The sequence below is a fragment of the Lontra canadensis genome, unplaced genomic scaffold (genome assembly GCF_010015895.1).
Source record: "Lontra canadensis isolate GAN:19392208 unplaced genomic scaffold, GSC_riverotter_1.0 scaffold41, whole genome shotgun sequence".
Lineage (NCBI taxonomy): Eukaryota > Metazoa > Chordata > Mammalia > Carnivora > Mustelidae > Lontra > Lontra canadensis.
Window position 1 is genome coordinate 13,136,363 of NW_022631035.1, and position 14,138 is coordinate 13,150,500.

At 44.3% G+C, this 14,138-nt stretch overlaps 1 protein-coding gene across 6 annotated transcripts in view; it reads right to left on the bottom strand.

Moving 5' to 3' along the window:
- HELZ (helicase with zinc finger) overlaps positions 1 to 12,295 on the bottom strand; it is a 157,072-nt gene extending 144,777 nt beyond the window's left edge. For 2 of the 6 annotated variants that reach the window (XM_032870804.1, XM_032870799.1), the window contains exons 1-4: positions 12,222 to 12,295; positions 10,827 to 10,882; positions 9,782 to 9,874; positions 5,753 to 5,809 (exon numbers count right to left, since the gene is read on the bottom strand). The gene's annotated coding sequence lies outside the window, so the exon portion shown is untranslated. The remainder of the gene's footprint in view (positions 1 to 5,752; positions 5,810 to 9,781; positions 9,875 to 10,826; positions 10,883 to 12,221) is intronic. The other 4 variants (XM_032870801.1, XM_032870800.1, XM_032870803.1 and 1 more) reach the window with 4 other exon arrangements.
- Between the last annotated feature and the right edge of the window lie 1,843 nt (positions 12,296 to 14,138).

A 14,138-nucleotide genomic window follows, 5' to 3' on the forward strand; every position in this document is an offset into this window, starting at 1 on the left:
ATCTGCCTTCAGCTCAGGTAATGAGCCCAGGGTCCTGGGATTGAGCCCCACATCGGGCTCTCTGCTTGGCAGGAAGCCTGCTTCTCCCTCTCTCTCTCTGCCTGCCTCTCTGCCTACTTGTGATCTCTGTCTGTCAAATAAATAAATAAAATCTTTTTTTTTTTTAAAGTGATATCTTTGGGGCGCCTTGGTGGCTCAGTGGGTTAAGCCTCTGCCTTCAGCTCAGGTCATGATCCCGGGGTCCTGAGATCGAGCCCCGCATCGGGCGCTCTGCTCAGCAGGGAGCCTGCTTCCCTTCCTCTCTCTGCCTTCCTCTCTCTCTGCCTGCCTCTCTGCCTACTTGTGATCTCTCTCTGTCAAATAAATAAATAAGAATCTTAAAAAAAAAAAAAGAATTGTTCCCTAAAGAAAAAAAGTGACATCTTTAAAAAAAAAAAAAAAAGTACTCAGAACAGTGCCTGGCCCACTATAATAAAAGCATTAGCTCACAGGACACCTGGATGGCTCAGTCGCTGAGCATCTGCCTACGGATCAGGTCATGATCCCAGACTTCTGGGATCGAGCCCCGAATAGGGCTCCCTGCACAGCAGGGAGCCTGCTTCTCCCTCTCCCACTCCCTGCTTGTGCTCCCTCTCTCGCTGTGTCTCTCTCTGTCAAATAAATAAATAAAATCTTAAAAAAAAAAAAAAAGCATTAGCTCACAAATCTAGAATATGAGCTCCCATATTCATCCTATTGAAGCCCCAGGTTCCTGACATAAGTATGTGCTGAAAAATAAAAATTTGTTGAATGAGATAAATTTTATGCCAGCAACACAGAATCCCAAAGTTAAACAGCACTATCTTTTTGTTATTACTGACAACTAAAACCTGCATCAGTTTAGCTTCAAAGTTTAGAGTTCATAGAGCATTTTGGGAATTTTTTTACACCTACCTTATCTCAAGTGATTCTGCAAAGCTGATATCATTTATCTCCATATCACAGACAAACCAAGAGTCAAAAGACTTAAGCGATTTGCCCAAAAACACAAAATCTGAGGCAGAACAGAATTCTGGAAGTTAATCCTACTTCTTTTCCCTCTAGACCACGTAGCTCAAAACATACCCTACGAGACTGTTCAAATTCTCCCTACCTGCAAATGCACCAAGTTCAAGGTCACCAACAAGATTCATCTTCCCATTTTTACTTTAAAGTAACTGATGGGGAGGGAAGAAACAGATGACATAACACGAACAACTGTTGAAGTCGGGCAATGGGTACAGCGGGACTGATTATACTCTTTTTCCACTTCGTGTGGAACCTTTGAAAGGTTCCATAATAAAAAATTTTAACTAAGGGGCGCCTGGGTGGCTCAGTCAGTTAAACGTCTGTCTTTGGCTCAGGTGGCCCCACGTGGGGCTCTGCGCTTAGCCAGAAGTCCGCTTCCCGACTCCCTCTGCTCCTCCCCCTCCCTTTTGCTCTCTCTCAGACACATAAAATCTTTCTAAAAAATTTTTTCTAATTAAAAGATAAAGTCCTCATTCTGCAACATAAACTCTGCCACTTCCAGCTTTCTACTGAGCGCATCCCAGTGTGAGGAAAACACCCCACATGAGAACCTTCAACACTTTGCAATGAGAGGCAGGGAAGAGAACACCGGACTGGGAATCAGGAAGCTTCATTCGTGCTTGGCTTTACTAAGTATGAGACCTCACTGGTTCCTCTAGTACCTCTGGGCCCCAAACTTCCTCCTCTGGTCCTTCTAAGATTAAAATTCTGATTTCAGCTTTCTCCTTACTCCCTGGACTCAACAAACAAAACCAAATTCATCTTTCCTCTATTCCAAACCCCTAAGACCTGTTCTTCCTCCTGACTTCCCTATTCCTGATGCCTAATTCTGCCAGCAGCCCGAGCATGAAAACCTCAACATCATCTCTGACTTGAGACTTGGAATTGACTGTTCCCTTCCCCTCCTACTTAATCAGTCACCACGCCTCTCTGTTCAGCCTCCAAAATATCTCCTGAATGCACTAACTCCTTTTTATCCCCAAGGCCACAGATTCAGTTCAGGCCCTCATCACCCCTCACTTGGACTATTACCATGAATAGAACTAAAGTCCCTCTCTTGGGCGCCTGGATGGCTCAGTCAGTTAAGCGTCTGCCTTTGCCTCGGGTCACGATCCCGGAGTCCCAGGAGTCCCAGGATTGGGCCCCACATCAGGCCCCCCCCTCAGCTGTTAAGTCTGACCCTCCCCTCTCTCGTGCTCTCTCACGTGCTCTGTCTCTGTCTCTGTCTCTCTCTCTCAAATAAGTAAAATCTTTAAAAAACAAACAAACAAACAAAAAACCCTCTCTATTTCTCCTCACTGCCAATCCATCCTACTCATCCTCAGTCTGGCACTTAAGACCCTCCAAAACTCAGTCCCAACCTCTTAGCAGTCTCAACATCTACTATGTTCCTTTATGCATCCCAGGGTCCAAGTGGTTTGGACATGCAGTTTCCTGAGGTCAACCTCATTTCCGACACCAGTCCCCCACCTCTGCTCAAGCTCTCTTTCTCTCCAGAATGCCCTCTTCTTCCCTCTGCTTCTCATCTTCAAGGTGATGCCATTTAAATACCACTTCTTCGGTTGAAGTGCTTCTTGATTTCCCCAAGGGGGCAGTATAACACTCTCTACTTAACCACTAAGCACTGGGGCTGAACCTCTTTTATAGCACCTATTAGTCCTTTCATTTTCTGGTGCCTTTAATCTCCCTACTAGATAATTCGTTCCTTGTCAGTAGGAAATACTTCTTATTCATCTTTGTATTCCCCAGAACAGAGCTTCTCAAAGACTGTGCAAAGGCACAGTGGCCTCCAATGAATGAGTTAAAGATGTTCCAGGCCGTAATCAACCCTCCAAGCAGTCACAAAGGGCCTTCAGCAGCCAGAGTAGAGTCCCTACCAGTCAAGTCTCAAGCATTCTCCAGTCTAACCCTCTCCCAACCTGAGCTATCTCGGCCGGCCCTCAAGCATTCTCAAGTAGCTTCCTCCTTCAACCAGGTACACACTGCATGATAACTTGGACACACTCAGAGGACGCAACACAGCACACTGTACACAGTGGATGCCCAATAAACATTTGCTGAACTGAATGTGAGAATAACCCATCTGTTCCCTTTCAACCACTATCTCCAAGATCACTTACCATCTAGACCTCTTTGAACGTTTCCACTGAATGTGTTCTGGTTATCTTTTTAATAATCACTGGTTTATTAGCTGGCTACACTTGCCTTACCATCCAGAGTTCACATCAACACCGTAGTGCATAAAATAACAGAGGATATGCACAAACAATGCACCACAAAGAGACTCAAAGTAAAATTCAACATTACAGAACAAAGAAATGCAATGCCACTTTACACTACTAAATGAGCAAAAACTTTTTATGAAAAACTGTATTTCTGTCCAGCTATGGTAAAACAGGTATATCCATGTATCTGTTAGAAGTAAAAACTGGTACAACATTCTTGAAAAGTTGTATAGCAACATATACAAAAAGCCATAAAAACATTCATCCCATTTAACACAATACACTCAGAAATGTACCCCAGAAATATAAATAGTCAAAAAAATAAAACCAGTAGTATCCACAACAACGTAAAGTATTAAGTGAAAACCAGGGAGCAACATAAATACCTAACATTGAAAGAACTAGGTAAATTATGGGAGCATGACTTGATGAAATATTTTGCAGCCTTTCCTATAGGGGCACCTGGGTGGCTCAGTCGATTAAGCATCTGACTCTTGATTTTGGCTCGTGACTCCGGGCTGTGCGATCGAGCCCCAGGTCAGGCTTCACATGAATGGGAGTCTGCTCCTCTCCCTCCTCCTCTGCCCTTCCCCGTATCTACATGTGTACACACACTGTCTCTCAAACAAATAAATCTTTTTTTAAAAAAAGTAAGCATATAAATTAAAATTGTGGCACATTCCATGATCTAGTAAGTAGAAAAAATTCAAATTACATGTACCATAATTAAACATGAGTAAAAAATATACATGTGTATATACATACATACATATATATGCTTACACATAAAACTATGTATTTTAATGGAAACCAAAACAAAAAAAATCAACTATTTTAGGGTAATAATCTAAATATTTTAACAACTTATTTAATAGGTATTCTTCTGAAAATTTTTTTAAAGATTTTATTTATTTATTTATTTATTTGAGAGAGAGTGAACATGAGAGGGGGGAAGGTCAGAGGGAGAGAAGCAGACCCCTTGCTGAGCAGGGGTGTCCCAATGCGGGACTCAATCCCCAGACTCCAGGATCATGACCTGAGCTGAAGGCAGTCGCTCAACCAACTGAGTCACCCAGGTGCCCTATTCTTCTGAACTTTTGAAAAAGAAAGTTCCACCATATTGAGGAAACAGAGGGGTTCCATGATACAAGCTGGTAGAGCCTCAAGAAGAGGTTCACCCCTCCCTTTTACAGCTCATTTTGGCCTTAACTGAGAAATCTCATGCATTCCTTATCACAATGACCTCTTTATGACACCCTCAGACCCCAGCTTTCCAAGGCCAACAAACCACCTCAACTGTTTTGAACTCCCAAATCATGCAAAACAAACATAAACTCTAAAACAAAGAATGCCTACAACTGTGTGTTACTTTAGCAATCAGCAAATAGCCAAGCCCAAATTCAATTATAAGCCCTGAAAGTATATAGTATTGTCACATTAAGGTTTCTGGGATTCTCAAAGCCAACTTGCTGAGTAGTGGACTACACCAGAATTAGAAAGCAGTATGGAATCACAGACAAATCAAAGAACTAAGGGCCAGGAGACCAAGGTACAGTTAAAAAGAAAAAAGAAAAGTTACTTTAACTACAAAGCAGTTGGGTAAAAAGCAGCTGGCCGTGTCTCATGAGTCTCATGCAGCCAGAGTCCGTAAGCCAGGACGGCAAGTCATTTTATTCAATATTAAAACATATCAAAACATAATTTTTAGCACTGATGTCCCACAAGGATGATATTAAAGCAGTCTTCTCATTGTTTTTTTCTGTAGTATCACCATTGTCTAAGTTTAATAATGAAAGACCAAGATACAATAATGGACCAAAAAAATTAGTTACTGTGAATCAGAAATAATAGAGACTAAATTGCTTTTCTTAGAAGGGCATTTCAGCAAAAGATAAATAATTTGAAGGACTAATAAATATAACCATTAGGAAAAAAGTTTAACCTTTTGTTTCTATTGCTGTGTTCTCAGTATCTAGACTCAGTATCAAAAATGCAGATATATACAATCATTCATGACAATACATACGCAGCAGATACCAGGGTAAACAAACTATTCATACTTAACCAAGTTCATCAGAGCACAGGGTGATTACCACTCCAGAATGTTGACACAAAAACTGAAGGGCCTCTCGAGATCCAATCATATGCAGATAGGATGAGCCCCTATGCAGTTACTCATTCAGAACATGAGTGGAAGATTAACCCACCCTCACTTCTCTCCAAACAAACTCTGACAAAGCAGCAAACAGTCTCTTCTGTTCATCGTCATCCCGTCTGTTCCAGGAGTGGCCAATTCCATCCATCGGGACCAGCATCCTCAGGTTTTCTCTGTCTCACTACTGTCAGCATCACCGGTAGCCCCCACCCCCACCTTATTCTTTCTGGACGGAATCACCGTCTAGATTAAGCCTCTCTTGTTGCCTTCTCAGGCATTACCAAGGTCTTGTTTTCTAAATAAAGCTCTCCTAAACCTTACTCACCTGCAGTTCACTGCACTGGGGATCACCCAAATAGCCCATCAGAGCTCTTTATAATTTCTGAAAGAGAGAAAAGGAAGCTTTTAAATACATAGTAGAAAACACCTTTGCTGATGTATCAGTTCTGAAGCACTTGTATCCAGTATTCACGGCATATGGTCTTTTGGTCCATAGTATTTCAGTAAAATGTAGCATAGCCAGCTGGACCAAAAGTCCTGAGATAAGAGACCAGAGATAGAAGTTTGGTTTATTGTTGCTATTACTTAGCTGTGTGACCTTGGGCAAGTCACTTGACTTCTGGAGGCCTAAATTTCCTCATGTGGAAAATAAAACAGACCAGACAGAAGTAGCAGAATACATTACAATGGAAAGAGCACAGGCTCTCCAAGACAGAACACTAGCACCACAACTTACCAGTTTTATGACATTTGTTAGCTAGCTCACATTTGGCCTAAATTTCCTCCTCTGCAAAACGGAAATAACAACTCTCTTAGGGTTGTTATGAGAATTAAAGGAGAGATAATGAGTTATAAAAAGCCTATAGTAAACATACTGTGCAGTTTATCATAAAATTCTACAGACAGTAATTACCACTGTTACCCCAGCCCTAAGATTATACGAATTCAATTCTCAAATATTTATTTCATTAAAATATCAACAAATCAAACCTGTACCAAGCTGACAATGGAATTAACTGTTTCACTAACAATTCAATTAGTTATCTTTTTTTTTTAAGATTTTATTTATTTATTTGACAGACAGAGATCACAAGTAGGCAGATAGGAAGGCAGAAAGAGAGGGGGAAGCAGGAGCTGAGCAGAGAGCCGGATGCGGGGCTCAATCCCAGGACCCTGAGATCATGACCTGAGCCGAAGGCTTTAACCACTGAGCCACCCAGGCGTCCCTCAATTACAGTTAGCTTAAACTGATGGTAGTTTAAGATTATCAATATTACTTAACATCATAGGAAATAGGAGCAGAATAGACCCTGCGTAACATCTGAACTAGTTCACTGCCCAGGCCTTCCCTGACTTCTCCCTCTGCTTTCACTAATACTAGTGTACACCACAACAGAGAGGCCCTCCAGAAGCCAAATGACACCAACTGTTTTCTAATGGTCAGCTCAGAGGAACACAACTAAAGATGGGGAAAGGAGAACAAAGTCTTATTTTTTTAATCTTTTTTTACTGGACACCTGGGTGGCTTAGCCGGTTAAGCACTGCCTTCAGCTCAGGTCAGGATCCCAGGATCCAGTCCCGCACTGGGTTCTCTGCTCAGTCCCTCTGCCTGCCACTCCCCCTCCTTATGCTCTCTTTCTCCTCCCCTCTCTTACTCTCTCTCAAATAAATAAATGAAATCTTTAAAAGTAATAAATATTTTTAACATTATGTACTTAAGTACTGTTCAATTTTGTTTACCATAGCATACATCAGTTTTTGTATTAAAAACAACTGTTTAGGGGTGCCTGGGTGGCTCAGTGGGTTAAGCCTCTTGCCTTCGGCTTAGGTCATGATTTCAGGGTTCTGGGATCGAGTCCCACATAGAGCTCTCTGCTCAGCAGGGAGCCTGCTTTCCCCTCTCTCTCTGCCTGCCTCTGCCTACTTGTGATCTCTCTCTGTCAAATAAATAAAATCTTAAACACACACACACACACACACACACACACAACTGTTTAAGGGGCTCCTGGGTGGCTCAGTCGGTTGAGTGTCTATCTTCAGCTCAGGTCAGGTCAGGATCTTGGAATCCTGAGATCAAGCCCTGCGTTGGGCTCCCTGCTCAGCGGGGAGTTGGCTTCCCCTTCTGTCTCTCCCTCTGTGATCTCTCTCACTCTCTCTCAAATAAGTAAATAAAATCTTTAAAAATAAAAAAAATTGTTTAAAACTATATTAATTATACATATTGCCTAGTGACAGGAAGTTCGCCTTACAGGAATATTTTTACCGCAAGGAGAATTTCCACAGAAGAAAGGAAAAAGGCAAATTCAGATGTGCTGAGAACACCTAAAATATGGCACATAAATAACAAAAAATCACAAACATTCACACTTCAGAATGGTTCAGTCAAAAAATATGCCATGCATTCTCTGAAGATCTAATGATGAATCAGGGGGTTTTTGGCTCAAAAGCAAGATGAATATACAAACTCTGGTTTTACCAGACAACTTCCTGCTCTTAGAGAAAATGACCCAGTATAATTTAGACAAGTAAACAAGTTGGTATGACTATCTGGCAGTATGTTGAAAAACTTTCAATTTGTTTTAGACAACTGATAGCTTTAAAAAATTATATTATACATACTTATATATTTAATATATATAAAAGTCTTCATGTTACATCTACAGTATTATTTTTAAAAGAGGAATATTAACTCTGTTGAATTCAGGATTACTCAAAAGTATTATCTCAGTCGCTCCTGAAGTGGTTCACTATGTTTTACGTAGCTTCTAGCCAATGCTACATAAATCCTGACTACACCCATCAATTTAAATGCACTGTAAGCTGGTGTGGCCACATTCTCCACACATAACATAGTTCTTTCCCAGAAAACATTTTGAATTATTACTTAGAAATCAAATTATATTCGAATGTACACTTATCTAAGTTTATGAAAATAACCATAACAATTTGCTTATAATTTTTAAGTAGCTCCTCACCCTATCTTGTTTATCAACAAGTTGATATACTTGACCCAAAATCCTCTATGCATTCTGAAGTAACAGGCAAAGAACCGTACTTCTTGTGCTGAGCCAGTATCTGAATGTTAAATGCAGTCTGACAATTATAAACTAACTTTTATTGAATATTAATACCAAGACTACCTCATAAACAGGGAATAAAAATGCATGTATAAGACCTGGTCTACTGGGGCACCTGGGTAGCTCAGTTGGTTAAGCCTGTACCTTCCGCTCAGGTCATGATCCCAGGGTCTTGGGATGCAGCCCCGCATCAGGCTCCCTGCTCAGTGGGAGCCTGCTTCCCTCTCCCTCTGTTGCTCCCCCTGTTTGTGCTCTCTTGCTCTTTATATCAGATAAATAAATAAAATCTTAAAAAAAAAAAAAGATCTGGTCTACTTATTTGTAGATCCCTCTGCAATATTCTTAGCCTTTCATGAATATGCTACGTATTTTTAAACTACACAAGGCCCTCTGCAAGTAGTAATGATCTCTCCTGTTGTTTCGGCATCACACCCCTCCTCAATAAAAACTGGACAGTCCATAAATGTACACTGACTTTACAATGTGGACTGAGTAATTTTGATGTTAGAAAATGAAAAATCTTCCTGACAGTGGCAAAAGTCAAAGTTTGCCACCTGACAGAGAGGTACTTAATGATGCCCCAAAACTACAGCCTTACCTAAAAATAGTGTCCTAGCTTCTCAGCCAAAAGGATAGACTAAAAAAGCTGTGTCTTTATTCGGCTACAAGACACTGTCTTCAACCTAGCCCTAACCTTTAATACTATGGTATTTCTTATTTTAGAATACTTTTGTACAAACTTGTTTGATAACCAACCTCTAACTTCATTTTCAAATGACTACTAATACTTCACATGGTCTACATGCATAAAAATTGTGGAAAATATCTTGACATAATTCAACCCAAATAACACTAGCCACAAGAGATTACCAATTTCTAAATATTCATTTTTTTTAAGTTTTTATTTATTTTTTTTAGTATTCTCTACACCCAACATGGAGCTCAAACTCACAACCCAGAGATCAAGAATCTCATGCTCTTCCAACTGAGCCAGGCAGATGCCTCTAAATATTTCATTTTTGGACTACAAATAAACATCTCCATAGGCTAAGAAGCAGATCACTGGTTCCTTTCCACAAAGTAATCTGTAAATATAAATAAATAAATAAATAAAAAGAAAAGGTTCTGATTGGAAGGTCTAAGGCATGAATATGCCACTGAAATAAATAAATAAATTTTAAAATCCACATTTGCTCTGCCAAGAATAAAAATAAAAATATATAATACACACAAGCACTGAAGTTTCAAAGACAAGCAAATGTGGCATATGCACTTACAAAAGGATCTTGATTTACGTCCACTTTCCTCTCCCAAGTTTTGTTTTTTGTTTTTTGTTTTTGGTAAGGCAAATGTCAATAGAATGCCTCAATCTGGAAAAAAATAAAGCACAGCTTATTCTTCTTAATCAGATGTTCCGATAGATAGGAAAATTTTGTGAGAGGATTTCAAAATCCAAAGGTTACCCATACCTGTTCGGGAAAACACACACACACACACACACACACACACACACACACACCCCTGCAGCATGCCTAATAACTTTACATTTTTTCAATAAATCATATTTTTAAAGCTGAGAAAATTGCTTGTGAAAAATGTAAAATCAGCAAACCTCTCCTCCTCCCCATTATAGAATACTAACTGTACACTAACACTTTATCAATAATGTCCTTCAAACCCAAAGCATTAGAAGTTAGATTAAAGCAGCACTTCCAATTCCCACAACACATGAGCAGAAAATAATGACAAACCCATCTTATCCCTAATAAATTAAACAAAATTCAACACTATCATTCTTATTTCAAAATAACTATGGGAAAGACAAATACTATTCCATTTTTTCAGAAAAGAAAAGGAAAGACTGATGCCTATAATCTATCTTTCCAATGGAAAGGGTGTTCTTAACAAGAGTCCCAGTAACTCGGACATAGAAAATCCATATAAACAATCACTAACATTCAATGTTGAGTATGTGATAGACACCAATACACATATGAAATTAAGACATCCAATTAAGGTTACACAAGGAAATTTACATATAATTACCGGTGGTGAAGATACTGATCAAGGATAGCAGCAAATAACATTTGGCTCTGGATGAGCTCCACTAAGGTTGAGCACCATTGCAACAACTTAAAAGTTTGGGACACTTGACACATTTTTCCTTTCTAAAGCTAGCCCTACCCACAGACCCATCTGACTGATTGAGATACTTGGAAAATAAAGACGGTCCCATCAAATTACCTAGTCCCAGCCTCACCCTTATGCATTGATTAAAATAAAGAAAGGAAAAAGGGAAATCATTCTTAACTGCAGTCTCACCTTACACATCTCACCAGCACTGTAGTTCTTTAGTGATCAATTACTTCATCCAATTCCTGAGGCAAACAGAAAAGTAAAATGTGTCTGTACAACACCAATAACAATCAGTAGCAAATACTTCATCAGCCCCAAGTGAGAGGGCTTCTAAATTTCAAATGGAAAAAGTTACCAAAATGGTACAGTATACAGTTCTGTAAATGAACTGTTTTGCTTTCGAATAAAAACATTTCCTTTCTGTGTGATGGAAGAACAGACTATAAAATGCTCTTAAGAGCCAAAACATTAAAAAAGCGATCTCTTTCAGCACTGACTGATCTTACTTTCGAAAAAGAAGACCAAAAAAAAAAAGGAAGAAAAGAAAAGAAATGAAGGACAAGAAACCTCATTAATGTAAGTTTTAGAGAGGGCAAAATTAAGAACAAACTAGCCAGGACAACTCCTCCCCGCCTCAACCCCACACTCCCACCCACACCCGGCATCCACTGTCCCTAGAGTTATACACATTATATTAACGATTTGCCTGAAAAGTCTAAGCTGCGAGAGAGAAGCAATAACAATTTTGAGTTTCAAACAAAACCTGAGGATCTCAATCCAAGAAGAACCCTAAGACCCTGGCTTCCAACCCTGTCTGAAGGATCCTCAGAGAAGAGGTTGCAGAAAGCTCATATAATCTGGGGGTAGAAGAACCAAAGTTCCCTAAATAAAACTGCAGTCCCCTGGCCCTAGAGAAGGGGAGTCTTAAAAGATCTCCCATAAAAAGATAGTCTGTTTTTATTTTTGTTGATGCGCTTGTAGGCCAATGAGAATTTCCGAGGAGGGGGCGGAGAAAAGGGGGGAAAAAGTGAAGCTCTGGCAACAGCCCCCGGCGGGGGAGAGAGGGGGCGCACCCCTGACCCACTTTTGCTGACGCCCACCCTTGGCCCCCGCCCCACCTCAGCAAGTCCGAGCCCTGAGGGGGCGATCAAGCGGGGCGTGGGAGGCCCGCACCCTCCCCACCCCCAGCCGCGACCCGGAGAAGAGGAGCGTGCAGGGCGGCTCGACACCCCCCCCCCAACCCCGCTCCAGAGTGCCCGCGGCTGGAGAAACCTCCCGCAGGCCCGCGGTCGGGGTCTGCAAAGCCCCCTCCACCGCCTGGGCCCCGGGCGCCGCGGCCCCCAGCGGAGGGGAAGGGGACCGAGGAGGGGAAGAAGCTGTAAACAGCCCCAGCGTCCGGGCCTCGCCTCGAAGAGCCCCGCTTCCCAGGCCCCGCCGCGGGCCGCCTGGGTCCCCAGCCCGTCCTAGGGCCGCCCCTCCCGGGGCCCCGGGGACCTGAGTGGAGTCAGGTCTCCTCCCCAGAGGGCTCCGGCAGCTCGCGGAGCGGTCCCAGCAGCAGAGAAGGGGGAAGTCAGGACTTACCTGTCATTACTTTCTACGCCATCTTGGATCCACTTGTCAACGTCCCCACAAAGCATTATGGGTAAGAAAGAGCCTTTAAAGTGACTCCCCCACTCGGCCCCCGACTCCCGCCTCCCGCCGCCGGCGCCGCCCCTCCGGCCGCACCTCCCGCCCGGAAAGTTGCCCCGGCTGGCTGGCCGGCCCGGGCGTCTGCAGCCCGGCCCCCTCCCCTCCTCCGCGCTGTTTGCATTTAAAATTCACCCCCATTTTTAAAATGTGGCTTTGGGTTTTCCTCTTGGCTCCTGCCTCTGGGTTCCCTTCCCCCCACCCCTCGCCTCCACGCCAGTTCCCTTTGCCCCGCCGCCCTCCTGCCCTGGCAGACACCCCACGTCTGCATTTAATCAGCCCGAGGTTTCCCTGCTGCTGGCAGCAGAGAGCTGCTCATTGATTTATTTATGCGCATTTATGCGTCTGTTATTGCTCTAGATCCTCAGTGCCCGGCGGCGGGCTTCTGTGGCCAGCTCCCTGCCCCGGGGCAGCCGGGGGTCGCCTGCAGGGCCCGCGAGCCGGGCAGCACCGCAGACCCGTCGGCGCTCAGACTCCCGCATCCGCTGGCGGAGAGGTGGCTCTACCCGGGCAAAGCGTTCCGGGGCCGTCGGGCTCCAGGACCTGGGCGGACACTGTCCCCGAGTCAACCGGCGTCAACGCGCGTTTGGGGGTTGGGGAAAGAAGTAACAAGCTAAATGCAACTTTTACCCATTTGATCGCGCTCCTGCTGGCTCCTCCCCTCCGCCGGTAACGGGATCCGCAACCCTCTAGGTGGAGACCCCTTCCCTAGGAATGTGGCTTTGGGCACTGCCGAGTCCACCGGTTCGCATTCCAGGCAGAATGTGGACTGTGACTTCCCGGGTCAGGTAATTCGGGGGCTCAGGCTGCTGCATCCGACCCGAACGGGAAGGCGCGCTGGGGCCCTGGGAGAGTCTGAGAGAGGAGAGGGTGCGGGGCTGGGAGGAGGGTGCGCCCACCTGGGTCCACCTGCCGGATCCCGGCGGGAAGGCGAGCCTTAGAGGCTGGGCAAGGGGAGGATTATCCACGCCACTCCCGCCTGGGAGTTGTCGGGGGACGCCCGTAGTCGCCTGTCTGCAACGGGGTACCCTGTAAGTAGGGGGCGCAGAGACGCGGGGCTAGCAAGCCCGCAGTCCACGCACGCCGCCCGGCGCTCTGCTCCCTCCCGCAGGCCCTTTGCAAAGCGCAGAGCTGTCCCCGATACCCGCCGCGGGCTTTTCGGTTGCACCGGGCGAGCACAGCACTTGCCCGCACCCTCAGCAGTGGTCCCATGACCCCTGGAGCCGCTTAGTCAGTCCCCCAGGTCTCTCCCTTCCCAGGAACTCTGGTACTCTGCTTTGCAGACTGGGAGCCTGCTCTGATTGCTTCCCCCCCCCCCCCTCCAAGCAAGCTTTTACAAGGAGGTGTCCAAGGGAAAATCCTCCAGGACATCAATGCTTGCGAAACTCTGTTCGCTACTAAATGTTGTTTAAGGGTTCTGAAATTACAAGAATGCATGGGCATTAAAGCACCCCTCTTCGGGGACCTAGGTCTATCCTTAAGGTTCTGCTCCCCTCCAGACCCTATGACAACTCGTCCCTCTGCACTGCCTTTCTCTCCAGGAACCTGGATGGTTGTTGACCAGAGCCCTGCCCCCAGGGAGCAGGAAAAAAAAAAAAAAATCCACCAGGCAATGGTCCCCGCGGACCTGAGGAGTAGAGTGAGGTGTAGACTCATTAAGGGACTGGCCCGGGGTTAGCTTTGAGGGAGGGAACAAGGTAATGAGTCACTCCTAGCCTGCACAGAACTAGGCGTGCTGGGGAGGGACCTCCCTTGAGTCACCCGCTTCTCTGAACTTGGGAAACCCGGAGCCTGGAGCCAGGTTCTTAGCTT